We start from the raw sequence: 25,899 nt of genomic DNA, 5'->3' as shown, positions 1-25,899 counted from the left end.
AATAAAGCAGGAAAGCATTTTTCTGATGAGCTTTTCATTGTCTGGTATAAAGTATATGTTTATAGACCACATCACAGATTCTGATATTGGAAGTCATTCCATTGCTTCACACTCAAAATGAATTAGCAAGCATCACTGTAGTGTGGTCATTGCATTTGACCTCCCTTCACCCTGGACGCAGAAAGTGTATCTCATATTTGTTAGGTTTCTTTCTTTACGCACTGAATGTCGCTCTAGTTAGATATGCATCTCTGTGTGTCTACACCGCATTGTTCTTTACATTATACTGGTACAATTCTTCTTCTTAAAGTTTGCCAAATTCTATCGTGTAGTACTGTGATCTTTTAGATTAATGAATGAGATAATGTGTCCTGATCTCATTCACTGATCTGCCTGCAAGAAAACAAACTCAGGAGGTCCCTTCAGGTGTAAAGTGTGTTTTTGTATCAATAGGAAGTCGTAAACGGATGTCAAGGTAAGCTGGCTCACAGCCAGGTTAATACTCATACTACATTGTTGCAAAGAAGGGGGGGTGGTTAAAGGCATGTGCGAGAAATCTAAATTAATTTGCTCAAATAATACATTTGGTGCTAAAGTGTAAATGTTGCTTCACGTGATGGTATGTCACACTTCAGTGTGTACATGTGCTGTTTAGTTTGACACTATTAAACATATAACGATTCATCACAAACTGGTGTTTGTGAAAGTTGCTAGGTTAATGGCGCTGGAGATTCAATTATTTCCCCACACTGGCCCCTAATAGCTATCAAATATATTACAATTTCACATTCCTTAAGGATGAAAGCATTGATCTTCTGGGCCTACATCACCCTAAGACGGGAGTCCTGCAATGTTTGGAGGGCTGAGGGAAGAACCTTGGCGAGAGATGGTGGCGACCTCTAACATAGTTCAAGAATTTCAACAAGTCGAGTGATCATTTTCTTTTGTAATTAAGTAGTTTCAAAAGGGAGGACCCTTTTGGGCAATAATCAACACTGCTGAATAATGGAATATATTTGCATAAATCTGTGTTGAGCTGTACTTTTGATTACCTCTTGTGGGAGATACATTTTTAGTAGGCTGGTGTTAAGCAATAAAGCCAAGCATCTTCACCACTGTGCAAAACCTCACATGCATGGTGTGAAAATGCCTAATGGCAGTGCATCACAAACAGTGCCTTGGGTCACTCTTTCTCCATTAAACCATGATAGCCAGCATCCGCCATGAGAATTACAGCATCAACTGAGCCTCTTAACTACAACTATTTTTATGCTTAGCTGATTACAATGGCTATTGCTAAGGAATGAATTGTGACTTAATTACTTTTATCAAAATTACTTGCCAAGTTATGTACTTTTATTCACTAGTATGGAGGTCTTACATGTGCAGTTTTGAAAAGTGATAGCAAATGTGCATTCTCATCTACGTAGACTATTATTTTTCCAGATCTTTTTTTTACCTTAGCTGTGTCTTCAGGATTGTAAGCGATTTAAACCACTCTTGCATCATTAAGTATCTCTAAGTACTGTGTATTTACATAGTTACATGGAAATAATGGTGTACTTACACATAATTACAATGTTATTATGCATAGTTACAATGTAATTAATGTGTAAATATTTGTGCACGATATAATCTTAACCGTAACCCTACCCTTTTTGCCCTAAACCTTTTCTGATTGTGTACTGATGACAAATATCATGCAAAAAGATTTACACATCAAGTACATTATAACTATGCATAATAACATTGTAATTATGTGTAAGTACACATGTATTTGCTAAGTAACTACTATGTAAAACACAGTAATGAGAAACATGTAAATTGTGAGCCAAAAGGCCTTATAGTCGGTAATTACATAAAAGTAAAGGTTGGCTTCTCTGATCCAGAGGTTCACCCTTTCAGCTGATCATGGGAGATTGAATCAGAATTCCGTACACGCCCCATCCCTTGTTCAGCACCTTGGACAGTGTCTGGGAAATATGGCGATGACAGGATGGTGACCTTAAATTTGACTTGAAGGACATCCCTGTGGTGACCTATAGAGTGCAAGTATAACAGTCTACCTTGCATGGACCACATATACTTTGTATACATATTTGCTATTGTAAAAGAAAGCAGCATTCATTGGTTATTGGTCATGCGATATCCCATGTTTGAAGGAATTTTTTTCTTGTTTAGCAGTGCATCTATATAGCTCATGATTTTACAACCCACCTGTCTCATATAGTGAGTCCATGGATTCATATTGTCTAGTTTGGACAGAGATTGGCAGAGCTATAGAAAGTTTAGATACAGGTGTAGAATGCTAATTATACAATGGCAAGGATCATTCTCCTTTTCATTTGAATGTCTACATGATGTCATAGCCTTAGGGATATATCTCAGGACATCGCCATGTTTTCCTTTAAATCTATTTTGTTTGTTGCTGTTCATTTCAAATGACCTCATAGCCATTGTGTAATTGTAATACGGCACTGGGGTGACTGTCATTGTGGGATATCAAGCCACTCGTCTTTGCTTCATACCTCGCAATGCACAAGAGGTGTGGTGTTATTCCATAATGGCATTCAAACTCATGCTATATTGCTTAAATATTAGAGATTATTATGATGAGCAAATTGGAATGACGAGGCTGATTTTCTGAATAGGATCAACAAGACAGAATTAAAAAAGTGTTAATTGAATAATTATTCAAATCTATGGGTTGTATTATGGCTGATAGTTATTCATTTGATTCTGTTCGAATTGCATGTGTAAATGCAAGTTACCCACCATCTACCCCCTTGTGAAGTCACTGCAATTGTTTGTTTAGCCTGTTATTTGTTGCTGAATAGTGGCACACTCAGTTTATACAGGTCTAGTGGATTCATGAAGCACTGGCGATGAAGACATTCAAGGGAAAAAGGGGGCATGCCATTAGGGAATCATTTCATTTGCTTTAACCCTTTCAGATCAGACACAGGAGAAATCAAGGAAGATGCTACCAAAAACAAGTGTAACACTTTGTACTTTGAAAGTACTGCTATTACATTGGAATGGAAAAAAACACAATGGGAATTTGAGTGTGTATATGCATTTCTGTGACATTGTCAGTGAACATATGCATGCTGGAAACAAATTATTTTGTGTCGGGTAAAAATAAGCTTTTTGTGTCTGATGATCAGGTCAGGCTACATACCAATTTTTACCTAATAAATACAGGCTAATGGCATACTGTCATGCGTTATATAATCTATTTTTTCCTCTATTTTTCTGTGTTGTTTCTACCTAGATCTTTTTATGCCACTGTAACTATTGTATTTGGAAATGTGATGATGTAAGGATCCCTATTTAATAGAAATCCTAGGAACTCACTGAAATGGGGTTTTATTTAAAACATCTTGGCTGCTGGAGAGTTTGTCTCTGGCAACTTAATACATAGATTGGCTCTTGCTACACACTGCATACTTTTAGCTTCAGTATCCGTAATATCTTTTACATCGTGGTTTGTTTTCTTTTGAGTTAAGTGCCTTTTTTTACTTCACTGATTAACAATTAGGGCATCAATGAGATTTTTTTGGCTTTTGTTCTTGGCCAGCATAATTATAAAAGATGCATGTTTTATTCCTTTATTAGCGTAATTCTTTTTCAATGATCGCACACTTTATCTTATCTTTACGCTCATTTAGGAGCATGAGGGCGTAACCACAACAGTCCCACACAGGGATTTAAAGGAAGGCAAACACATGTAAGTGAGATGCAGGCTTGTTTCATGGCTCACTGTCCCTCCTCTATGAGGTCTTTCCCAGCCCAATTACTGTGGCCCAAACTGCGATAAGTGCACATCAAAGTGCAGAAGGGCAACTAGACTTCAAATGCACAAACATGTAACAATCGTCCAAAGATAACGACTTGCTTTGATGCCTACCAGATTTACGTTGTTGTCGACATTTTTTCGTTCTTTGCAAGTTTTAATATCTTTGATGGTGTTTAAAAAGGGCCCCTATTGCCATCACTGTGTCAATAATGGCATCCACTCACAGACTGTATATTTAGTCCGTTTCTTCTTTTTCCAACATGCAGGCTTCCTTTCATCTCATTTAAGTATCTCATTGACTAGCATGCAATAGTTGATCATCGTCTGCAGTAACAACTTTGCTGCTTTTGTCTTTATTAGTAGCCAGTTAGGCAACCCACGTTTGTTACCTATTAAAATGGTAGAAGCTTGCAGCAAAGTTAGTGGGTAGTCATTTCAAAGCTGTGGGTTATAAATTGATGTACTGAACTACAGGATCTGGACAATTATTGTTTCTCTTTATACAGATCAATATTTATCCCACAATAAATTCCCTGTATACAACGAATACTATGAATAGATTTCTTTCCAATGGGTGGTACATAAAACTTGTATTGAAAGTAACCAGTATTAATATGACAAGGAATCGGGGGTAGGTATTTGAATGGAGCAATGGAGAAGACAGGTATCAAACTAAGCAGTAAGTAAGTGGTACTATCTTCATGCGCCATCACTGTCTGTCAGTCTCTCAGGGCTACTTTCTTACAGTGGGCACAATGTAATAATACAAAAAGGACTCTGAATGACTGCTGACATGTCTCCTTTTATATCCATCTGGGGATACAATGCTTTCTAAATGTGGGGTGAAAGTGAGGCCTCTCCACGATAGAAATGCTCTTTTTGTCGGATGTGTAACACATTAGCAGTGCAATCACTGGTTTGACAGTTCAGACATCTTTTCAATACAGGAAAGGTACCCCTACTGCCATATCCAACCAGTGTGTGTCTGAACACAAAAGATCTGAACACAAAAGGGTATACTGTGGATAAGGGCAAAGAGTTCATGACAACTAGTTATGTAATAGCCACATACAGACAGTGAGGACACGTCAATATTCCTAAACAAATAATAGCCTGGTGATTAAACTTCCAAACTCATTTTAGCATGTTCTCAACAACTGGGCAGAGATCAAGCATTAAAGCATTGAAAACAAAATGTGGATACTCTGACTTTGGATACAGGGTTTGTTTATACCTCTTATTAAGTGACACCCCTTAAAAATCAGCCTTTAGTTTAACTGATGGTGAGGAAATAAGCCTCAACATATCTCAAGGTACATCTAAAATTATATCTTGAGACCAAGACTTTGAGATATGCAGGCTCTGACACGGGACATTCCTGGATTTTAAAACAATGCAAATTCATGTGGATGCCACTGAGGTTGTCGGTCAGATCTGGTATAAGTTGGAATGTGGACAACAAAGTTATCTAAATAAATTCCTCACTGAAAATGGAAATGTGGCAGGGCATAAGCCCTGCTGTAAATAGTGTGTGTGTGGGAATGTAAGGTTGGCAGGGATGGGGTTAAATCTGTCCCTGCCAGCAATCCCAGGTCTAGCCATTCCCCAATTAAATAATTGGTGCCAGAAATCCTTTGTTTGTTGGAGGGAGTTTGGTGAGTTTGGACCTGTATCATATTTTGTTTAACCTTTTTGTTTTGGTCCTTGTGCCTGTTTTGTTGGTTTCTTTTTAAGCTTGAACTGCAGCTTTCCCTGACTGAGTCTCATTCCTGATGCTTTCCTTTTACATGTGGTGTTAGGGTGGGATAGCACCCCCTAGAGACTCAGATACTCAAAAAACACACATACCCACATGTCCAAACTCACCAAACTCCCTGCAACAAACAAAGGATTTTTAGTTCCTTTTATACATGGGCCACTAGCCAATTAACACCAATTACCTAATTGAGGATGGTCACACCTGTAAATGCTGTTAGGGACAGATTTAACCCCATCTCGGCCAACCTTACATTCCCACACACACTATTTACAGGAGTAGGGCTTCTGCCCTGCGACAGGCACCAGCACTATTGTGGCAGCAGAATGATCATTAGTCCTTGTGAAATTAAATTGCTCTTTAAAGCAATTATTGTAAACAAACTGAAAAAATAGGCTAATTTATCAATGTGCTTTAAAAAAAGGTATTTAACATAATTACAGAGAATCAAAGGTTAAGTAGTTGAACATCAAAGGCTCTCTTGTGTAATCCTTTAGTTTTACAAAGCTTTTGCAATCTTACAAATGCATTCTCACTGTTTGTGTGAAAGAGGTCCATGTTATTAATTGTGAGATAGTTTACTTTGCTGTTTGTGAGTAATTACTCTGACCTGTGAAATATTGATTTTCTTCTTTGTTTTTCACAGGCTGAGGTGTACATGCACATGGTTGTCATGTGGGGCTCCAGTCTTCTTGTGGAGATTAGAATAAGGTAATGATATCTGGTGGCTTATTCTATGCTAGAATTGTAACCGAAGGAATGCCTTGTGCAAACCTTGTGTGGGTCTAACGTATGCACTAGAATATTGATCAACTCCAATATAGATTAAGAACTTCTTGGTTTAGTAAGATATGCTGTCTCTGAGATAGGACTCAAGCTGATAGAAAGTGTAGACACAAGTCGTAAATCGAAGATACTGCCAATATCAGACATGTTATTTGATATTGGTTCTATGTATGCTTTACCAATGCAGTGATAACTGATACCAATGATGCAGCCTGTAGTCCTCCACAAGATGCTCATTTAGACAACATTTGTTATGGAAGACATAAGGTCTGATTGATCAATGAGCAAGAGTATAGCGCTGCCCCTTGTATGTTACATGTACATGTACCATTTTGTCCTACAGAAAAGCCTCAAATAGCCCATCGTCATTGTCATGAAACACTGGTACTCCTGTCATCTCATATACTATTCTTACACACACACACACACACACACACACACAATACATATGTATATATATATATATATAATATATATATATATATATATAATATATATATATATATATATATATATATATATATATATATAATCATGCTTGGACGATATGATATGGATATTCGCTTATAATTTAAATATTCATTTGAATATTTGTTTGTTTTTCAAAAAGTAATAAACGCCATTATATTGCTCTGAATCCAGGTAGAGACAGCAGAGTATCAGAGGCAGGGTGTGTGGCCATGACCCCTGCGTGTGTGTGTGTGCCTTTATTTTACAGCAAAACATTACAATATGTGACATGTTAAAAAAAATATCCCAGGAGTAAAGAATACATTGTGTAAGACTTACTTTACACCCGTGAATTAACTACAAAACAAAGGATGCTAAATAAAAGTTTAAGTTAAATGTTGTTTCGTTTATTCCCGAAATAAAGTACATAAAGTTGACACCACAGTTTATTTTTATTTTTTTTGCTTTTTAATTCCTTGCCATTGTTGTTTCTTCACAGTAAATACTACCCACATTTTCATAAAGTAATAACATGTGGTCTGCCTGTGCCTTTTTGAAGCTGAACAAGCAAACGAAAACGGCTTGCTTTTTTTTCTGGGTAGCTCTAAAGCCGCACAATGCATTTTTGTCCCAGATGGTTTTCCATAGCGATCACTGTGCATGCACATGCATAATCTAGTTTGTTTACTTTTTGCTGTCTAAAACCAGGGGTGGAAAATAACAAAGTAGAAATACTTCGCTACACTACTTAAGTATTTGTTTTCAGGATCTGTACTTTACTTAAGTTCTTTATTTTGAGATACTTGTACTTTTACTCAAGAACGTTTGTTTAGAAAATATTGTACTTTTTACTCCACTGCGCTGGCCAGGATTCTGATTGGGTAAAGCAGAGCCGCACGCGCAATGTCTGCTTGCTTTGATGATGACACACTATGTTGATGACCAACCAGAGACCGTTCTGCCAAACTCACTTCAAGATCCAGCTTCACTCTTTATTGCAGCTGCTCTCTTTACTTCCTTAGTGTAATTTGAAAATCCACCCATCAACCAGTTTGTACTCAGCCCTCTAGTTTCTAGTGAGATGGCACTTTCGATGCAGAAATTCACAATCAACGAACATGTGCAATTTATTTTTAATAAGCGAACAATGAATTAAATTAAATTAAATTTGGGACTATATTACATGGTGGATATATACACAATAAAAGTTTCTGGTTTTGTCTCAATTTAAATGCGTTTTAATTATTTGTTATTATTTTTATTCCCACAAATGACAGGTAGCTGTGTTATAAGTGGTATAAACCAGTTAGGGCCGTGTGGTTCCCATGATATATACCACTTCTGGGGTGGTTAAAGGCGTGATATATATCATGTGAACCACACGGCCTGTCGTGGTTTATACCTTACATCTAGAGTGATTTGCAGAAGTATTCATTCCCCCTACCAATAATGTCAAATTTTTTGAATTACAAATAATGTATGCACAGTTTTTCAAACAAACTTTTTTTTTTATTCAAAGCTGTAGTGGTTAAACTGAACACTGTTATATGAGATGGAGGTTAAAAGTTAGTAAAACTTGCAAAGAAAATGTACAAAATGAAATTGACTGGTTGCATAAGTATTCAACCCCTTGAGTCAATACTTGGCAGAAGCACCTTTTGAAGCATACTGAATCTTTTTGGATAGGTCTCTACTAGCTTTACTATGGTGACATTTTTGCCCATTCTTCACAGGAAAATTGCTCCAGTTCTGATAAGTTTGTTGGGGATCGTCAACGGACTGCAATCTTCAAGTCTCACCATAAATTTTCGATTGGATTCAAGTCAGGACTTTGACTGGACCACTCAAGAACATTAATTCTCTTCTTGTTCAACCACTCCATTGTGGTTTTGGCTTTGTGCTTCAGGTCATTGTCCTGCTGAAATGTAAATTTCTTCCCCAATTTCAGTCTTGGCTGACTCAAACAGGTTTTCCTCAAGGATTCGTTTGTACTTTGCACCATCCATTCTCCCCTCTATCCTGACAAGCTTCCCAGTCCTTGCTGAAGAGAAGCATCCCCATAACATGATGCTGCCACCACCATGCTTGACAACTGGGGTGGTCTTGACTGGGTAATGTGCAGTGTTGGGCTTGTGCCAGACATAACGCTTGGAATTTATACTGAAAAGTTCAATTTTTGTCTCGTCTGACCACAAAACATTTTTCCACATGTCTGCAGCATCATCTACATGCTTTTTTGCAAACTCCATATATGCTTTAAGATGAGGCTTTTTGAGTAATGGCTTATTTTTGCCACTCATCCATACAGGCCAACTTTGTTTAGGGACCGGCTTATTGTTGATGTGTGAACACTGACTCCCATCTCAGACACAGAACTTTGCAGATCTTTCAAGGTCATTGTTGGCTTCAGAGTGACATCCCGAACCAGTTTCCTGCTTGCCTGGCTGCTCAGTTTGGGAGGACAACTTGATCTGGGTAGTGTCTGGGTGGTATGATGCATCTTCCACTTCTTAATGATGGACTTCACTGTGCTGAGATGGATAATCAGCACCTTTGAAATGTTCTTGTACCCTTCTCCTTCTCTGTGCCTCTACCACTTTATCACTGACTTGTTTTGAAAGCTCCTTGGTCTTCATGGTTGCTTTTTTGGATCACTATGTGAGTTGCAGCTTGAACGTGTTTATATACCTGAAGGAAATTATCTACAAGTTAAACTACTTTTAGTACACGGAGGCTGAAACCATTTCACTAATTTTGTGACCTTTCAAACAAATCATTTGCAACTGAGCTGATTTAGGGCTGCAGTAGCAAAAGGTTTGAATACCTATACAACTGAGAGTAATCTGTTTTTCTCTGTAAATCTTACTTATTTATATTCTATATGCCTTTTTTAAGTTTATCAATGTGGAGTATTTTGTGTAGGTTCTACATGTAATGTCGTGGAGTACGCTGAGGTGTGAACAAAATGTGAAAACTTTGCAGGGGGTGAATATTTTTGCCAACCACTGTATGTTAAGGGTACATATCACATAGAGCTCTTTTTTATTTGCCATTTGCAGTGCAAATATTTGAGACGGTAAATAAGTGCAAGGTATTTTTGTCATTTGTAGCGAATATGAACATCTGATGTTTGTATCCGAATGCATGTCAAAAATATTTGTTTGACTATTCGGATATTTGTCCCAGCATATATATATATATATATATATATATATATATATATATATATATATATATATATATATATATATATATATTATTCTTTGTCTCTCAGTTTCAGACGAAAACAAATACCAGCCTTAACAGTCCGTCTAAACAGCTGCAATAGTAACAGTGTAAATAAGTTGCACCTGTCTGAAAATCCTTCCATTCACTGCCAGTGGAGCTGCGTGTACAATCCAGAGTTTGGCTACTGGTATTTCAAGTGCTTGCACTTCATTCCTGAGATCATTCGCTCTGCTCTTTGATTACATAAAACCATCTTTCATCACTCATTGTTTCCTAAGAGGCACAATAACAATCTAACAGATTTTAAAGTTCAAATGGGCGGCTTTTAAATGTAAAAAGTGATTGATGAAGTTCTGTTTTTGATTAACTGTACCTCCTTATATATATGAGCATGTTAGGCTTACTGGTTGTGATGTATTATTTACATATCATTTCATAAAGTTTTGAAGTTATACTATATGATGACTTTTCACGATGAACACAATGCCAACTCATAAAAGTTTTTACCATGACAGCATTCTTTGAAAAAATCACTCTCCTGAAAAGGGCAACATATTTTTTTAATAAGAACTTTAGGATATACTACATTACTATTTTTGTTAATTATGTTCATATATTGTCCTGTAATAAACAAGTTATTTCTGTATGTCATAACTCTCACCAATGCACAGATCATTTGAAAACAAACAACCCTCATTTTGTATCTCTCCCCGCAATAAGTATAGTACAGCACAGAAATACATTAAAAATAAACATACAGACATTCAACCAAACAATGATATTTTTTTTTGTTGTGCTGTGAAAGAAGTGCATTACTGTCCAAATCTATTTCAGACATAATGTTGGGTGATACTGTACTATATACTGTATTGACCCATCCATGATTCTACTGCTAAACAACAGCTTATTGGAAAGGCTCCAGAACCAAAAAGAATTATAGCAAGCAGATCACTCCCCCACCCCACCCCCCCAAATGGTAATTTTATAAACTAATCACATTTTATAGAAAACACATTTTTTAAACCATAAGGCATGCTATCGCTAAATTCACTGAACATTTGTTGTATATAGATGCTGTAAAGTGCTAAATGCACGCCCCAATTATAAACAGGAATATATGACATTATTGTGTAGTTTTCTTCACAGATGTGTGCATGCATTGTTTCATGCAGCCATGTTAAAAGTTCAATTAGTGGCTAAACTAGAATTGAAACCATAGTCCTGACAGTTCTTATTGCTAGGCTGCCTTTCCTCTTTAGGAACTACTGTTGTTTTAGGATGACATCTGAGATCTGAACACTGCACCTGTATTAATTGTTTAAGTAAATGCTGTGTTTGCATATTATTTTCTTATATAGCAGTTAGCTAGCTGGCCTTTGCACACCCTACAACATGTTTCAAAAACAATGTGCTTTGTAAATTTTGTCAGACGTTTGAAAACTGAAAATGTACAAATTGGGCGGCAGTCCAATAACCAGCCCAGGCAGGACTGACAGACAGACAGCACCAAACTGAAAGTGTGGCTCTGTAACAAGCACACAGGTGTGCAGCTGAGCTAAAAGCAATGTGGGTAATGTCAGCCCCCTCAGGGCTAGGGAGAGAACTCTGTATTGTATTATTGTTTCATAAGCTGAGAAAATGAAAATGTATGACAGTGTGTCTTGAGCAATGCTGTGTATCGTCCTGTTACTGGGTGAGGCAGAAGATTCATTCTGTTATTTGCTTCTTGCCAGATTACCTAGATAATCTTAAATCAATAAGATGTGACAGGTGTGTTATCGAGGCATCCTGGAGTGCTAGGTAATCTTTTTGGAGACCCTGTTCACTTTTTTTACTGTTTACTCAAGTTGCGTGCATCTCTTTCATCTTTTCTGATGAAAGAGGTACACGCTGCCTCCCAACACGGAAAGAGGCAGTGTTGGTACATGGGGTGCTCCAATACAAAAAGTACATGCAATTTTGAATATACAGTCAAGCCCATTTAATATCACTACAATTAATATCACACCCCACTTATTATTAAAGATTAAAATGTCCCAGCCACAGTATAATGGGAGGCAATGGGAACAATATAATGGGAGTAAATGGAAACATTATTATTATTATTATTATTATTATTATTATTGTTATATTTCTTAGCAGACACAATTATCCAGGGTGACTTACGGTTGTTACAAAATATCACATTACACAATATCACATAATAAAATCACTTTAAAGACAAGAGCAGTTATTATATCAGTAGATAGTAAGATCAAATACAAATAAGAGCAACATAAAGAATACAGCAAATAATTACATTTAAGAGTGAATTTGACTAAGAGCAGTAAACTTCTAGTAAAATGTATTTGCTTATAAGAGTAGTCTCCATTAAGAGCACAGAGTAAGTACAATAAATGGATAAGAACGATTTCAAATAAGAGCAATTACAAAAAACGTGAATACAGATACCTTAGTAAAACCAAGTACAAAATACAGAAACTAGTTCTAATTAAGAGCAGTAGTGGAACACAGCAAAATATGGGGCAGTTCAGTGCAGGTACAAGATAATACAAGTACTGGAACAATTGGGTGACATCATCAGCGTAGAAATGATATGAGAAGCCATGGGAGGAGATGTGGGGACCCAGAGAGCGGGTGTAGAGAGAAAACTGGAGTGGTCCCTGGACTGTCGAAAGAGAGCAGGAGGCAGAGGGTGAGCCACGCCAGGACAATGAAAATAATATAATGGGATTCAATGAAAACAATATAATGGGATAAGTGTTACTGATAAACTCTTTAATGACAATTTCATTGTCACAATGTATGTGTCGCAACTGGAGAAGATGCATCAAAAATATAATGTCAGATTTTATAATGCCATTGTTTAAGAACTATGACCATTTCTAAATTATAATAACACATTAGACCATTAATGCAATCACACGTATAGATTTCCACAGCATCACCTCTCATTGTGGTAGTAATCTTTTTCTACCAGCTGGTTTTCTTTTCTTTCTTTTGTTCTGCTGGGAAATGGTTTCTTCAGAGATACAAAGGCAACCAAACTCACTTAGAGGTGAAGATCATTAAAGGCTCGGGAACTGACCAGCTTCTCCATCTAGACCCTGTTAAACACTTATTTTAATCAGTATTATAAAGGTAATGCTCTTCAACTAAGTCCAACAAAATCTTAGCTTTCCAAAATCCACATTACGCATAGCAATGTTGTTTGGTGAAATTAAAGGTTCTTTCCTTTGTTGTTTTTTAATGAAATGACAGCCACTGGCTATGTTCTGAAACGTTGTGTGTCAAAGAGTTTATAATTTGTTCCATGAAAGACTTTAAATTGGCATGGAACCCAACAGTGCCCAGAGCTTGATGAGATTTCAAAGATACAATCGCCCCGTACACCTCATTTTCAGGAAACAGACCTCTAAAAACCATACACAGTCTAAAAGAGTTATTGCATCCAGCCATGTCAAATTTTTAAGACAATTTACTGAATCCTAAAATTGATCTCTGGCAATGCTGTGATTACATCCCTTGGCTTAATTTAATGACCCACATCATTTACATTTTGCCTAAGTACACTTTTGTTATTAAGCTGCAGAAAGAATTGCAACACTTTTGCTATCAGTGTCCAAAAACAGACTGTATATTGCATGATTATAAAGCTATCCTTACTTGTTCAGCTGATCACTGCTCCATTAACTCTCTGTAATGGGGTCCCGTGAGGAAACCAGGTGTTGACCAGGTCACTCACTTAGGACTTCTCAGCCTTTTTAAAACAATGGCAGTAGAAACCTGGTATGGGGGCAGCTGAAAGCTGCAGTTTCTGATGGAATTGTTTCATGCTGAAAAAGGTGAAGAGCCAACAAACGTAGCCGTGCATTGGGCATACTGAAAGCTGGCATGCTGCGGAACGTTTTCTGCGTAGAAACTGGTAGTGTTAATGATTGTGCACAAGCCAGTTGTCCTTGTGCCACAATGGCGAATGAGGAATGCCTACTTGATCATTTCCCTCAGGCACCAGCAATGAACTCCAGCCACTGGTCAGAAGGAAAGAATACATTGAATGTTGCTGCATTAAGCACCAGAGCTCATCCAATCCCTTTCACAGTGATGGCTCAATAACTTGTTACACCATACGGTATTTTGTTGCACTTCTAAAACAAGCCATACTGTATTACAGACACTCACATGAAGAAGTAAAAGTTACTGCCCAATGTCTTGTTAATTTGGAAGTTTCACTGATTCAAAATACAGCTCTGGCCAAAAGTGCTGCATCACCCAATAAAAATGAACTAACTTTGCTTCATAAAGTCGAATGAACCCTGCTGAGTAATGTTACGTTAACATATGGCATTACATACCATTTTGTAGTTTTCCATATACTTCATGAAAAACTGACAACAAATTAAAAAATGTAACACCTAATATGAAATACTGTACTCCTATTATGATTTCTGGTAGACTTTTGAGATATCATCTTGTGGATTCTTTGATTACACGATGTTAAATAAAAGATATCAATTATTTTCATATAGTTTTTTTTTTTTTTTTTAGTTATGTCTCAATCCCAGAATTGTAGGTGATGCAAAACCTTTGGCAAAAGCTGTAGGTTGAATCAATGAAACTTATACATTGATGAGAAATTGGGCAGTACCTCTTTATTTCTTCACATGAGTACCTGCAATATGACTGAACAGTCCGCCGGATATATTGCACTTCATGTAGTTTGAATTTTCTTTCTCTTTTGAAAAACATAAAAAACCATCACCAGATGCTTATATTGAATGAATAATTGCTTTATTACTTAATGGTTATCTTGTTCTTACTCCCTTTATAGAATAACATGGATAACAGCCGCAGATCCCGAGGAGAAAAAAACCAACAATTTTCTACACTTAAATATATGTCTGGGTAGTACAGCCATTCACCCTACTAAGACAATTACACAGCATCATTTTGGAAGGACCAGAGCTCAAGCAAAGTAGAAGTCCATGGGACTGATTATAAAGGCTGGTAATGCAGCTAAAATGCAGCTAAAAGGAAAATTCTGGTTTGCTGCCTTATTGTAGCAAAATATATGAATGACTTGTGAAATGCTTGCAGGTGTGTTTAAATCAATAGCTGATCCTGATTTTTCATGAAGTCATGGGTCAAATCAGAAATTAGCAATACAGCTAGACTTAAATACACCTTTGAACAGTGTTGCTGCTGGGAGAGGCAGTGAGATCTGAGATACATGTTAATGCTTGCTTTCTGTTCAGCAGCATGTCCTGGGCTAACCTACACGGCTTCACTTGTACGCTGACATAACTTTTATTTATAACTGTGGTATGCAAACTAAATAACTGATAACTCCATAACTACCCATTTATTAAAATCCAGAGTGGAATTCTTAACTGTCTTGATTTAATTCAGTCAAAGAATAATACATTTGTGGACTAATTAGCTTGGTTTAACTCACATTAAATTAATGTGCATTATAGTGGTACACATTGCAGCAAAGTATACTAGACTTTTGATAGTACTGTAGCACAAATTTAGGATAATATTTAAATGTAATGGCATACATTTTAAAAGTAAAAATAAAGAAAATGAAGATTAAAACCCAGCAGATCATACTGTCCTGTATAGAAAATTCAACAGTTAACCAGCAGAGAGCAATAACAAATACAACATAATGAATTATTGTTTTGAGTGGTTATTTTAAAGGATTAAACTACAAATTGTTTACTTTCCCCCACAGTTTCAAAGCTTGTTGTCTAGTCTTTGTAACACTTAATTCATGTTAATATTACAAAACAAGAATCAAACATACAGTGCTTCAGGACACCTTAAAGAGTAAGTAGCAGCTTCCTAAAATATAACGTTCCACGTGTTGCTACAACTGTTTAAATAATGCACTTGTAACTTTTCTTTTCATTGTTAACATCCTGACAACGTTTTACACTTATAACTTTAAAGTCTATTCCAAAGCTCTTTCAAAATGTCCGCTCTAGTGCACTGACAGTGTAAAGATTATTGCCCACACTGTAAAACAAGTAACACAGCAATAACGATCCATGTTGTTGTGTATTTTTTTATTTTTATAATCACTCTTTCTGCTATGATTTAGAAGACAGATCTCAAACCTCAGTGCACTAGAGCAGCCACTTTGAAAAGCACTTTGAAACAAACTTTAAAATTATAAGTGTAAAAAGTTGTCAGGATGTTAACAATGAAAAGGAAAATTACATATACTTTATTTAAACAGTTGTAGCAACACGTGGAACGCTATATTTTAGGAACCTGCTACTTACTCTTTAAGGTGTCCTGAAGCACCTTATCAGCATTTTTCAATATTTTACTCCATCAACGTCTCACTTAAAAAACCTGTTTCACATTAGTTCAGATTTTTATTTCAGCACATAGTCAAAGTATCTGCATACCAGACTGCAACGGCAACAAGAAATGAGGGATTGTGTGTGTAGGGAATGGGAAACATTCGAGGAAAGCTACAGATCTGTCCATGTTCTGTGGAATGTGATGGCTGCAGAAGACTATGACAGTCAATATGATGTCAGTCAGTGAGTACAATAACCCCAACAGTGGTGTGTAGTCCTAAATCTGAAAGTACCAGAACACAACTAAAATATTGAATTTCTTAAGAATTATTATACACATTCACATTTTATTTGTATAGTGAACTTCTAGTGAGACATATAATAGGCAATGCATTTATCTAATTTCTACAAGTATTTCCACTGTGTCTTTCTCCATATTGTCGTAATGCTTTACGTTATTTCTCTGTTTGTGTTTGTGTCCACAACTGTAATCAATGCATGTTTAGCCTTCTTAAAGAAGTAATTTGTAATAGAAGTTCATAACGCCCTTTCCATTGTAGCAAGAGGACTGCTGACTGAGTCATAAAGTTACACGGACAATGTGAGTCATGCGACTTAGCTTGTCTGTTATTATGCGAGTTCTGGCTAGATTGCACCACTTCTGCCTATAGAAAATAGTACCGAAACACCACTGAACCCTAACACTGAATACAGGGAGTGAACAGGTAGTGAAGGGTTTCAACAAAGAATATCCTCCTTCTCAACCCATGTAGATAAATGAATCGTACTGTGTGGCAAGAGCTAATATCCAAACCAGTACGCAGACATAAGGAGCGCACTCCCATTCTTATTATTTAACATGGAAGCCAGAAACATTTGTATAAAATCAACAGTTTATCAGTTATAATACCCCCACCCCCCCATATTTAAATGAATATATGAATAATGTACATTTTGCATCTTTTGCAGTGCATTAAAGGACCATATGTGGGAAAACAATCTGAGGTGCGCTCACTGGCCATCTGTTTGGTAAGTCTATCTGCTTGGCTGGGAAAATAAGTATGTCCATAGGGGCTGGAGTTATCAGTGACGGTCCAATGAGACCCAGCATACCAAAAACATATGAGTCCTTCTCAATGCTGCCTTATCAGAACAGAATGACAGGCTGATGTTGAGTGAAACTCAAAACAACAAACCAATGGAGGGCAATTATCAAAGTTTGTTCCAGGCTGAAAATATTCATCTAGTCAGTTCGTGACTTTCAGTGAAAAGGGAGCCAGGGGGTTCTGCAGTGCTGTTTCTTTTGTCATGTCCCGTTGACCTGATCCTCAAGAGCATGTCTGGTGTACCGTGATTGACTTTCACTCTGACCAATAGAAGTATTACATTTTCTCTGGTATAAGTAGAACATAATATCATTTATAGGCCTGGCTTCACGTCATAACAAGGTCTGCTCAAAGTTACACACATGCTTCTCCAAAAGAGGCCTGGCTGCAGACGTTAGTGTTTTTTTTTTTTTTTTTCCAGAGAATGACAACAAATGGCATTCCTCGAGCTAAAGAAAAACAGAGCCACTTTAGGTTTGTTCTCAGGGAAATGATATGAGTCATTTTTCCATTTCAGAACTATTTGGGAAATTACTTTTACATCTTAGACAAAATTTGGTGTATTATTATTTGTCCACTGTTATTTTCTTTTTGTTATTTGTATAGATTTTTTTGTTTGTTTGTCCCCTGTATAAAACACAGGATGTTACAGGAAAGGCGCTATGTTGAAAATGGTTTGTTGTTGTGGAGGACTATACTCAGAAAACAATAACATCACATTTATATAGTGCCTTTAAAGACCAAGTTCCAAAGTTCTAGAGGACTATTGCTGTGTTGCTAGGATAATGGCTGTTTTTAACAAATGGATGTAACATGCAGAAAATAAAGTCTTTAAAGTGACAGTTGGATGCCTTATGCTTCCGGGGATAGTGGTTGCAAAAAAAAAAAAAAAAAATAATATATATTATATATTTTATTTATTATATATATATATATATATAATATTATATATATATATATTATAAATAATATATATTTTTTTGTTTCCATTCGTTCATTCGTTGAAAAAGGGCTAAAAAAGAAAACAATAACTCCAGGGGGTTGAACAGAAATTAAATAGGAATGCACACTCCCATACTGGACAGTACAGGACACACAGAAATTAAATGGGAATGCACACTCCCATACTGGACAGTACAGGACACACAGAAATTAAATGGGAATGCACACTCCCATACTGGACAGTACAGGACACACAGAAATTAAATGGGAATGCACACTCCCATACTGGACAGTACAGGACACACAGAAATTAAATGGGAATGCACACTCCCATACTGGACAGTACAGGACACACAGAAATTAAATGGGAATGCACACTCCCATACTGGACAGTACAGGACACACAGAAATTAAATGGGAATTCACACTCAAATTGAGCACAGACATTTTTCAAAATACCTTTACTAAAAACCTACGTGAATGTGCAATCAGGACACAGTTCCAAATCCATTTAGTTGCATTTGCCGCTAATGGTCAGATGTTCTGATAGGGTTTCTTGTGGGTAATGGTGGTATACTGCTATCCCAATGGTGTCTTTCCAACTTTCCCATCTAGTAGGAGCAAACCTTCATGAACACGTCTCCTAGACACATTCCTCACGTTTGCAAATTCCTCAACCAAAGATTCTGGGATGGATGGTTATTCCCTTCAGGTAATTCTGTCTAAGCTTGCCAAGCCTGTCGCTGATTTACTGAATGGTCACTCTTGTTATTGCAGCTTTTCTATGCTATGTTCAGCACTTTGGTATGTTTCAGAAATTGAGTTGGATTGTGCTATGAGTTTGCACAGAACAACATGAGTTACACCAGAGGATTCTTTATAAAGAACTGCTTGAATCCTGTCTTTCCCTGTCAGGGCTCATTCCGCTAACTTGAAGTAAATCTCATTTAAAAAGCTTTCTAAAACACATCTGCACTAACTCAGCTCATCCTTCTGTTACCTGGATGACAGTTTTTAGCTATCATATCAAAAAGTGGGTGGGAATTAAATAAATATTTTAACCTTTTCAAAAGATAATATTAACATATTTCTAGGATGACCACCTTTTGGCAGCAAGTCCTGTTAAAAGGTTTTGAGAATCAGTCCTTCTGTATATTGAGGATGTCATTCATATCCACTGCACATGCTGTTGACACAGGAATTAATCTATTGGTTAAAGAGCTCTTCTTTTGTGTTAAGACTGGGATTTATGCTGTCAAGGTTTTGAAAGTAAATCTGTAGGCAGTCATGATAGACAGAAACTGATTATGGATGATGTAAACAGACTGGAAAAAATAATCCAAAATATTTTTAAACAATAGCCAATTTGAACAAGATACATTCATCCATCTTTGATATTAATTAATCCCTTGGAAGTGTGTGCAGTTAGGAGCACTTCTTCACCGTTAAACATGTCTCTGCATTGACAGGCACAAGTAATACTGGACATGGTGTGTTTGAGATCCATTCACAATCGACTGAAAGAAAAGAATCATGATTGATATAACAAAGTTTAAGTGAATGCAAACCCTGCTTGTGTGACATAGAATAAAAGATATCTAAAAAATATTTGACAACTCTCTAAATTTCCAATTCTTACTGCTTTATAAACCCATGCCTTACCGTAGACTAGCACTGCAATCCTGACTGGTCACAGGTCAAGGAAGCTTTCCCTACCAACATGATTATGAAGATTATCTTAACAAATGAACTATGTGCCATCACGACAATGGATGACAACTCGTAGACAATACAGTGCAGTCCACGGTGTTTGAACATCATTCAGATCACTCACAATGAAGCACTCTGCAAGAAATTCCAATGAAGCTCTGAATACAAGAAAGTAGAAAATCCTTACTGGCCTCAAGGAAAGGAGTTTCCACAGACCTGGCTTTCTAGTGTTAAAAAACTAATTCTGAAAAGAGTGTAGAGGCAGGGGTTACCTTTATGACTGACAGAATACACTGTAATGTCACTTGGCATAGCACTTGGTTGATAAATGATGTTGACAGCATTTTTACATGAAAAACATTCAATTACATGTGACATAATGGACCTGAAAGAAGGTTTAAAGTGTGTGAGGACATATACATTGGCTAAAATGTATTTGAATCGCTGCTGAAGCAGTTTCAAGAGCTTTTTTTTTATAATTCCAGACAGATGCCATGCTGAGGCATTAAGGAGGCCGTGCTTTGGTTGATCCCTGGAGCCAGCATCATTGCTGTTGTGTGTGCTGATGCGCCAGGGAGGCCAACAAAGGCTGATCCCTGAAGCCAGCATTACACTTCAGCCATCAATACCGGATCAATATAAAAAGCACTGAAGGCTCATATATTACAGCAAAAATACGTCATGGTTGGTCACCACCACTATTAGCTCATTTTATCTTGGTGAAAGCTTTCTAATATTAATATGAAGTAAATAACCACTACTCTAATGTAATAAAAATCTTGAAGATGATACCTTGCAAAACTCACTTTTAAGTTTACCAGCATAAAAGTGTATTCATGCAAATTACTGCTTATCTGCAGTAGACACATGTAAATGAACTACTATATTATGTTCCTGAACTAGGTGACACAGCGTGCTACTTCATAATCCCTTCAAGCCTTTCACCTACAGGGACCTGGTGTCAAATCCGGTGAATTGAATTTTATTGTCTCAGCTTAACGGCCAGTAAATATAAGTATACATCACAAATTCAACACATAATTTGGAATAAATTAAACTTAGCTTAGTTTCAATCAATCAATCAATCAACCTTTATTTTATAGTTGAGGTAACTTCCAGAATTGTGACTAGAAGCTCTCATTGCACAAGAATTATTCAGAGATTAATATTTCTCTTTGTTTGCCACAGCATGCTAAAGTACGGAATTTAAGACTTAATCTGTGATAGTTTCAGCAATGATATGGTTTTAAGGAGGATGAACAAACCATATCCATTAATCTATTCATAAAAAGGGTTACCATCACGCATGTCTCAAAACTATCTCCTTGAAAGAGTTGGATGCGATGGTTCACTCAGCCAGGTAGAAGAATTTATTTGTACCAAACCCTTCTGGGAGGTGTTGACAAAGACAAACATGATCTGATTAAAAAGATCAAACAACCAGCAACAATTCAACTTATTTTTCTGCTGAGATATCGTATACATTTAAATCTTCAAGACCACACTATTGTGCATTGATCCAGCATGGGTGAGTTATTGTAACAGAAAATTACATCAGGAATATTTTTCGGCTGGCCAGCTAACTTGGTGTTCTACTAGCTATAGTCTTGGCTAGAGACAGATGACTCAAACTAGGTCTCCATGTCCTGGAACCAGGTTTAAAGCCACTGCTCCTGAAAAAGTGGCTTTGTGTTCCCTTAGTCTTAAACAACCCAGTGAGATTATTCAGACTGACTGGTTGAAACATAACTGAGTTATTCTTGCAAGCCCATAGACACAACAACTATTAGTCATCTTTGAGAGGTTCTGCATTAGTATGATATACATCTACATGTACTGAGGTTTAAGGTGGTCAGGTAAGTTACTGCCATCCAAGATGTACAAAAAGAAAAAGTATACAATATATAAAACAAGAAAGAGTAATTTACAAATGTAAATTCTAAAAATACTTTTATGAACAGCAGGCAATAATTCCTCCCTGTACTTTCAACATGAAATAACGTAAATTCCAGTGTTTTTTAAAGCCTGGCTCTGACGCTCCGACTCACCGGAGTGCTGGAATTTTGTAGGGGGGTGTGAATCACGCAGTAATGGCATTCCAGGATGGCTACATTACAACTTTTTTCCCATTGATCAATCACAGTCAGCAACAGCATGTTACAAGGGAAGGAGCAAAGCTGATAAGTGAACATTACTAGGGCCAAGTTAGAAATATACGATAAAACCTGCTAACCGAATGGATACCGATCAGCAGCAGAGCACATTGATTTCAGTCTGTCATCTGCATTAGCGTGCAGAAACAGAGCCTAGTGGACTGCACTGGCTTCTCCTACTCATAGAGAAGATAATGTTTTTACATCTAAATGCCTCATTTTTAAATTTGAGCACATGCTGCTGCCTCTCCGTAGACCCAATAATCAGCCCAGTTCTTGTTATTGTTTGTTTGTCCCCTGTATAAAACATAGAGTCCATTCACTTGATCCGGATGGTGGTGGATCGGAATGCCGCCACTCTTTTAAATTATTATATATTATCATACCAAATAGATTCAAAGTCAACTTATTTGACTGCTAATAAATCATTACTTCATCTTATGATTTCCAATTCTAGTTTTATGTACAGTATCAGATTTTCTGACTAATTCCCTTTAATATTTTTTAAATTGAGATAACATTTTAAAGGAGATTATTAAGAAAATCAGGGTATCTGTGAACCCCTAATGCTGACAAAGTAAATAAATGAAGAACAATTGCACCACATAGCAGCAATTAGAATCTTTTGCCATTAAAAAGCAGCACTGACCATTAGTTTTGTATATTTGGAATGGGAAGACAATTGATGTGAACAACAACAACAAAACAGCGGGAAATAACATTAAGAAACATATATGTATTAGAGAACACAGTAAAATAACAGTTAATTAGAATGTCATGGGTCTTAAAATTATGTTTTTAATACTATAATGTGAACATTCACTAAAACCTCAGAGTGGTTAGCCCAAATATGCAAGCCTTTAAGATAAGTGCCTTTAAGGCATATACTTCCAGTAACATAATACTCACGGTCAAGCTGGGCTCAGTTCAACCAAACTTTTTTGTCTACAGTCTGTATCTTTTCACAAAGGAATAGCTGGTTGATTCCTGAAAAGGCTGGCTGGGGAATACCCTTTTCCCCTTCTCTGCTCAGTGATCCAGTACAGTGCACACAAAAGCTGCTGTGTAATTTTCTTCAGAATAGTACCAATTGGACTCAAGAGCACATGAATCACTGTGCAAGTTTGGTAACATTGTCTTATTGTAACTGTTTTCTTTTTTGATTATGGAATGATTTTCTTGGGTCTACACAATTAATTTTTATTATCTTGATGTATGGCTCAGCAAGTTACACTTTCCCCAAGAAGGCAGCCATATGTTACATCTCTAATGTTCCGTGAAAAAAAGCTCCAGAGATCTGATTGAAATTTATGGGAGTGGAAGCTCAGAGCAGTTCTCTCTGATATCATGTTCAAGTTTTGTACAGTAGTCATTTTTCTGCACCTCTGATCTCAAAAATACAGACTTTGTGTTTGCAAGGTTTGTCGAAAATCCTCACTTTAAACCACGCCAAGTCATAGCTAGACCCCTAACCTGAAAAGGCTTTCATATTGGTGAAGTGTGACTTTTTGGTTCTGGATGATAAAAACCAAACACTAAGATACAGGAGAAGTTGTCGCTGCCACACTGACACTAAACAGTGGTCAGTGGATATCCAGAGTTAATAAACTACAGACTAAATGTGCCAATAGACCCAGTATGGCTGCAATAGTAACATGACTTTTCATTTTCGGATTAACACAAGCTTCAACAACGAACCCTATTCTGAAGCAAGTTCAAAGGGAAATTTACTTAGATGCATGAAATATTCATACAGGTATAAAACTAATAGTTCAAGTTAATTTTCCTGGTTAATTTCTTGCTATCTGTGCTCTCAAAATATATTCCTTTCTGAAAAGTTGACCAATGTTTTGAGAAATTAGGGCCTTTTCACAAAGTTGTCCCAGGAACAAGAGCAAGTTATGGTTGCATATGAGCACACAACTTTACAGTGCATGCATTATTGTACTCACTTCACATCACACACAAACACAAGGCTGGTTCTAATGATCAAAAAATAATCCAGTTGGAAACAGGATTTGATAAATACTCAAAGTCTTGTATTAAAATTTTAAAAATTACAATAATCCAAGTTTTGCTCCAATTTTGCTATTTGTTTATTTTGTAATACAGAATTATCACAAAATGCAAGAGACTGAGCTTTACTTGCTTGAAGTTCAGTTAATGGCTGCTATTACAACAGGAATAAATAGTCATGCCTTTGTCCCATTGCCAAACCTTTATTTTCCCTATATTAAAATAGATAACATTACTATCATGGAAAAACTACCAATTTCATTTTAAAAAAGAAAGTGATTGTAATGCAGTATTTCTATGGATAAATGAATGCAATATAACAACTATGTAAAATATTGAATCAGGTTATATATTTATAGACTAATGGTTATTTAAAGTTTACAATAACACTACCACGACTACAACTAATAATAATGAGCTCGTTATTTGAATGTTGGGTTGTGAGTCATATCCCACAAACATTGTTTAATTTACTTAAAAACAAATTAAATGTTTGTTTTGTAAAACAAACAAAAAAGAAAAGGACCATGTCCAGCATTTACATTGATAAATAATATATTGACAAAGAATATTAAACAGCTTTCTACAAAGTATTTGTTTAGCTTTACTAGCCTGCCTAAAGGCTAGCTGTTTTTTAAGTTCTACGGTTAGTTACTGCTTCGGACACAAACTACATGAAATGGTAACACATTTTTCAACATGTTTTAGCCGTCTTCTATAGTGTTACAAGATGAGAAATGTAGAGACGTTTTCTATCACACTCAAAGTCGGCTTCTCTGCGCTTATTCTTTGCTATAACCCACTGCATTTAAAGTTGACAGGGTTTTTACTTTGCTGAAGAGAGTGGCTCCTGCAGGAATAATGTAATATGTTGTTTAATTTTATGGTGGTGGTGAAATTAAGATTTTTGCTGCCTCATCCATAATATTATCTCCTTATTCAAGTTTTCTGCAGGGCGTGTACCAGGTTTTTGTGTGCCCCGGGCAATGGACCTCCAGTATCGTTCAACCCCAACCCCAACCCCCACCCCCAAATCCCAAATTTTCTGTGAAAAAAGTTTTCATAATCAGTAATTCATAGCTAAACCGGGCATTGAGGAATGAGTTGTCTCATTTAAAAAAAAAAAAAAATAGGAAAAATGTTATAAAGCTGTACAGTAGGTCTATACAGAAGTAAAATCAAATGAATATAATGTTAAATATACTGATCCACAATGAAAACGCAACAGTCTAAGTTCTATATTAATAGCTCATTGGACATAATGTTATTTACATTTTAAATAGTGAGCAGATTTGTTGATTGTTTGAGTAGCATTGTTTCTTGGGATAACAAAATACAGAGCTCAAGTCATGTGATTTTATAAAAATCTGATCAATATTTGTTATTTGAGTTGACTTAAAATTGATTAAGAATCTGTATAAATAACCATTCAAAAATACATGATTTTAATTAATGCAAGAACAGTGAGAGATACGACCATGCCCCGCTTGAGTAATGAAGATCGCCTGGTTGCTATCGGCATGATTGAAAGTGGCCTGTCTGTGAGAGAAGTTGCCCCGAGAATGAGATGTTCTGGTTCAACAATCTGCAGACTAGTCCAGAGAAACCAGGAAACCAGCTCTGTGAGGGACAGGCAACG

This window comes from Polyodon spathula, chromosome 1 (assembly GCF_017654505.1).
Source record: "Polyodon spathula isolate WHYD16114869_AA chromosome 1, ASM1765450v1, whole genome shotgun sequence".
NCBI lineage: Eukaryota > Metazoa > Chordata > Actinopteri > Acipenseriformes > Polyodontidae > Polyodon > Polyodon spathula.
This window is presented reverse-complemented; position numbering follows the sequence as displayed.